Source organism: Diuraphis noxia, unplaced genomic scaffold (genome assembly GCF_037042655.1).
Source record: "Diuraphis noxia isolate RWA-SAM2 unplaced genomic scaffold, SU_Dnox_SAM2 contig0002, whole genome shotgun sequence".
NCBI lineage: Eukaryota > Metazoa > Arthropoda > Insecta > Hemiptera > Aphididae > Diuraphis > Diuraphis noxia.
In genome coordinates this window covers 25,090,178-25,096,491 of record NW_028301712.1, presented here as the reverse complement: position 1 = coordinate 25,096,491, position 6,314 = coordinate 25,090,178, and positions in this window count along the sequence as shown.

Sequence of the window (6,314 nt, the reverse complement as noted above, 5' to 3'; positions counted from 1 at the left end):
CTGTTTTCATATAGTCTGTGGTAGAAGCCTCCCAGTGGAGGTACTACATTAACAAAAACACATGAGTATTAAAATTTAATTATTCAGTAGGTTTCTACACCATTTGCACTTTAGCCGTTTGGGAGGATTTCCAGGGATAGTCAAGGAAGAGATGTCATGCATGAGTGGGTTTCTATGATTTAAAAGACGGTTATGGAATCTTTTGTAGTGTGACGTCTTGAGTGTGTGATTGGAAACGTAATATGGTGCTTTAGTGATTTGTCTTAGAATTTTGGATTGATAGGACTGTATGCTATTGATGTGAGTCGGTTTTGCTGATCTTCATAGTTGTATACCATAGACCCATATTGGTTTAAGTAGCACTTTGTAAATAAGGAGCTTGTTATTCAGATGAATATGTTTGGAGGTTAGTAGGTGCCTTAGTTGGCGGCTACGATCATTGAGCGTTAACCGTTTGGAGCGTATATGGAGGCCAGGTGAGCCGGCGGTCTAGGGTTAGTCCTAGATATTTGACGTTTTGAGAGTAGGGTAGAGGTTGATTATTGAAGAATAGTTGTGGACATTCTCTGGAGCGTAGTGTAAAAGGTAGGGTGGAACGATTTTGTTTGGTTTAACTTTAGGCACCATTCTGTGTACCGTGAGGCTGGTAGGTCAAGATGGGTTTGCATAAAAGAGGCAGCTATGTCTGGGTCAGAGTGGTATGCAAGTAGTGCTAAATCGTCCACAAAGTCGACTACTATTGTGTTTTGAGTAGTGGGTTGATCCGTGGTGTAGATATTAAGATATTAAAAAGAAGTGGTGCAATAACTGCACCTTGCGGGACACCAGCTTCTATTTTAGAAATATTTCAAAGAATTGTTCCTGAGCGCACAGAGAAGTGGCGATCGCTATGATATGATTTAATAAGTAAATACAAGTATGGAGAGAAAAATTCTTTAATTTTGTGAAGGAGCTCTTGGTGCCAAATACGATCAAATGCCTGTTCAACGTCCAGCAACACTCCTGTGTATATGAGCTTTTCTTCAAGAGAAAAGGAAATCTTATCTACAAGACGGTGGATTTGATGTATTGTGGAATGATTATGCCTAAACCCGAATTGAGTATTGGGAAGGTTTTTTTTTATATAATTGGTAGGAGACGTATAAGAATCAGTTTTGAGAAGTAGGGTAAGAGGCTGATTGGTCTGAACGATTGAGGCATTTCTGCTGGTTTGCCTGGCTTATGGATGATTATTATTATTGAATATTTTCAGAGTAAAGGAAAGTAGGTAAGCCTTATCGTAGAATTGTAAATACAAGTGAGAAACAGTAACGCTTTTTTTGGGAGATGAATTGCAACTTCAGTCTTCAGATGTGTTTAAATCATACCCGGGAGATTTGTGTTTCTGTGATTTATTAATTAGGTATGCAATAACTTCATGAGGATATATATGTTTGGGTGACATTGTCATAGGCAGAGGAGAGTCAAGGGATGCGTATATTTCATCAACTTTGATGGGGTTGAGTAATGCGTAGTGTGGTTTAAAAGTCGATGAGAGGTGTTCGCGGAAAATCTCTGCCTTTTCTTCATCGCTTGTTGCCCAAGTATAGATTTGTTTTGGAGTTCTTATATAATATGTTTTTCGTAGCTTTCCATATCAATTTGTCTTTTGTGGTAAGAAAGGAGAGATGCTTATTAAAATTCTGTTCGAATTTCAGAGAGGGTGCGTTTTAGTTTTTGCGTTAGATTATTATAATGGCGTTAGTCAGAGGGATACTGAGATATTTGCCAGATAGCTCAGGCACGACGCTTGATAGCATATTTTAGTATTATGACGTATATTCATTAAATATTGGACACTACCCGTGATTGTAAATTTTTTTTGGTTATGATAAGTAATTGATGAGGTGATTTTCGTCATAAATTCGTCATTTTATTATCTTTTCTTACATTAAAAAAAAAGGGGGGTGAGTACTGAGTAGGCATCTCAATGATCCCAAACTCACTTATAATTTACAAATAATGTATGTACGTTTATGAATTATGGTTATAAGGGAGGGTCTGGGGGTAGCCCTGCATATTAACAGGAGAATAACGAGAATAATTAGTGAGTGCTGGGTAGGTTGTTATTTAAATAGCTGATTCATAGAAAAAAAAGTTCAGACCTCCAGTGTTAGGGATAATATGTATGATTAAATTAATGTCATTTTTACTACATGTTATAAAAAAAATATATGTACGAGACGTAATTTTGGTTATTCGGATTATAACAATAACTTAATACCTATTATAAAGAACAGGGACGGATTCTGCGACGTGTCTAAGACCTGCAGAGTTCAAAATCAAATGAAATATATACTATTTATAAATAAATTGAATACATTTATTTATTTATATTTATTACCATTAAATCCTTAAAATAACTGAAATAGCACTAACTATTATTATTTTTTTTTCATAATTTATTAACACAATATTATTATTATTATTATCGTTACTTTATGATGGTATATAATATAAATGTATATTTTGAGACTCACAAAACACTACCGTAGCTAGGGGTGGCTTAAATGGTTAAGCTAGCACCCCTGAAATATCAAACTTACTATACCCGATAGTACCCATAATACCCTAGCCCTAGCAATAAAATATTGAAGCCCCCTCCTGAAATATTGACCCTCCACCCTAAAAGAAATCCTGGCTACAGCACTGTATCAAAATTTTTCATATAATAGTAATATACAATGCGGTTGAACATGAATAATAACAATCTTTATGTAGATAAATAATTTCGTAACTGCAAGATAAATATTAATTATTATCATAATTTTCCTATAAAAACTTCCAATAGACAAATAATTTATTAAAATAGTTTGAATGGGTATTTGGTATACCTATATAATTATAATGTGTACTATATAAATATAGGAATTAATGAATCAGTATATTTAAGTAATTAATTAAAATAAATTTTTTTTACTCAACTTTAAAATACTTTAATACCTACACATATATCGACAAGTGTTCAATAATAAAGTAATATCGAACTTAATAATATATCATCCCATTAAAAAATAAATTAATTTAACTACCTAGTTCATGATGGTTTTTAAGAGTTACCGTTTTTCTGCGTTTGAAAGTATTGGTTGAATCAAAAAAATATTTAATAAATATTAGTACATATTAGGTTCTGAGCGGATGTCTTGATTTTACGATTATTCAGAGTCCCATGAGCCATGAGGATATATATTACCCAATTACCCATTAGTTATAGAGGTGGAATTACCACCCGGATAAAAAACCAGTTTTTTGCCATTTTATTTATTAACTAAAAAAATTATAAAAATCAAGGAATAAATGAAAATAAAATGTTGAAAGGTCAGCATTTTCAGTAAAATAAACTCTATAAAATAAGTATCTTTATTTTTATCAAAATTAAAAATAATTTTTTAACTTTTTTACCAAAAAATTTAATTAGATTAAAAAATAAAATACATGTAGCCCTTGTCTACGCGAATCTAATAAAAACCAGATTTATGATATATGTATTATCTCAGGAGATATCGCAATGGGTAAATCCACGTGGGACACCTGTATAGAGGTGAAATCTTCCTTTTTATATGCCTGACACCATTTTTAAATGTATTGAATTTGGTACTTTTGACAGTCAAAAACACATAGTGTTATCTAAAATAATCGAAAAAAATATTATAAAAAACAAGAATATTCACTATTTACACAAAATAAGTTTTTGACAATATTGATGAAATAATTTGATGATAAACAAACACACATTGTAGGTAATTAAATAATTCTTACACTGACACAAAAAAATCTTTAAAAAATGACACTACCAAAGTGTGGCATCTATATTGGTAAAAAAAATTACTAAACTTAACGAAATCAAAATGTCGATACTTCTATGGCCTCCACTAGGTATTCGATTTCTCCAGAAGACAAGAAACAATATAATAAATCGTCTCAGAATAGTTCACACCACACTAACCATCTAATGACAAAAGACGAACCGAATGCAAAAATCATCAAATATATCGAAAAGATCCTTTATAGGAGAGGACCTCTGCTCAACACAGCTTCACGAAATTCTCAATCCGGATACTACTGCAATTGAAAATGTATTTATATTTTGAAAAAAGTTAATTTGTACATGAAATTAAAACCTTTATAATTTTATCTTCAAATATGTATATATATATAAAATATCCTAATATTATGTTATAATAACATGTTACTGTAATTAGAGCTACCACGGTCTTTATATTTAATAAAAAAAATTTAATAATTTCGACAGGTACCCTCTTATTTTATGTACCTACGTCAAATAATCAAATTACACTGTAATAATAGTGAATTCATTTAAAATGGATATTAATCATTGATATATATTTTATTTTATAATAATTCTTAAATACTATTAGATAAACGGAAAATTGGAACCTCTGAAAAGGATCGCCATAAATATCACTATGTCACGAACGATTTATACCGGGATACTATAAAAAGCTGATAAGGGTGGGGAAGAAAAAACCACGACAAACTATATTTGGATGGGTAAAATTCTCGGGAAAATCTCGGAAAATATAATACTTCATTTATACGGATCGTATATATTTTAAATAATAATGGCTCATAAATAACGTCCCAAGTGCTGCAGGTCAGTACAGTTTCCAACTATATCATTATCGCTTCAGTCGGTTCGAGAAGGACCGCCACGTGTAAAAAATAATAAACAATTTAATTTGAATTTTATCCGAACGATAAATTATTATCTGGTGCGTAGCTAATGGGTTATATATAACAATAATACTGTGTAGTTGTGAAGAAATTTCATTGGTAGGTTACTGGACTTACACTGATATACTATATTTGAAGAAACACACAAGTATACCTATATGAACCTCATCGATATATGAGGCCTTACTGTACTTATGCAATAATATGTCAATATGTAAGCTTACACTATGTAGGTGATTACATTAGTTCTCCAGTGCTGGGTAAGTTACATTATTCGTTAATCAAATAACTATTAAATAAGAAAAATAACTTGATTACTTTCACTAAAAAAAAAAAACAGGGCAAAGGATGGAGCGTAAATTAATTGAGTATCTAAACAGGAAAAAAATAATATTTATTTTATACAAAAACGTCATTATAATTATAAATTATAATAATTGACATTTTCATCAAATATTTATTTTGTTATTTTATATATAGGTACGATAACATTTTCAAAATCTTGAAATTTTTACCTAAACATTTAAAATCTTCAGTTTATAATGTTTATATTTATAGTTTTGCTTTTCTATAAATATCAATAAATAATTTTTGGTTAAGACAAAAAACTTGAAAACTGACTAACGGAATATTGTAAGTTAAAATTTGAACGAAATTATATATTTCAACGAAGAATAACGATTTTATTTTTTTTTTTTTGACATATGATTTTGTGAAGCATTTAACGTATTTCATTATATTTTATACTCAAACAGTCAAACAAATTCTATATTACGTTTAGTAAAATACTAAAATAAATTACTTTTTAATCGCAATATAAGTAAATCCAAAAATATAATAAATATTTAGTAATTATATAGGTTGCAGACCGCCTTCATTCAAAATTGTTTTACATAATAATGTAATATGATATATAACATCATTGAATTCAAATTTAACACATCGTACCCATTATATAATGGTACGTAACCCAAACGACTTAATGTACTGCGTAGAGCCCACTTTTACACCTTTTTACTTTTGTGAATTTTAAATGAAAATTTTAATTTTATATTCCAAAGCAAAATCATTTTCTGAGAATTTCGAATAATAATTTATAATTTATTAATATTGAAAGGTTATTAAAAGTTATTAATTTAGGTTATTAAAGATTAAAGGTATCCACCTGGATAGATACACCAAATTCCATAAAAATGTGCTAAATCATTTAAATCATCTTATATTTGTTATCCTGTTTTTAAAATATTACCAATCCTCCTCGTAATCTCAAAATCAACTCTCCATATGTGATCTTTTTACAATTTAATATAAATATATAATATTATAAATAAAAATATGTTCAGAGCCTCTCTAGTCTCTTGGATTTAGTACAAGCAATGTGTGTTACATGCATACCTAACTATTATCTATGATTATTAAGTATCAGACATAAGTGCAGCGCAAAGGACCCTATCACTTAGTGAAAGTTCCTCTAGTGGTTAGTTAGTAAACTAGCATGAGTACACAATGATTTTTTATCCTTACACAGTTACACACACGCGCAGGGTAATAAATTCTGTTTTAATGTTTTAATATGTTTT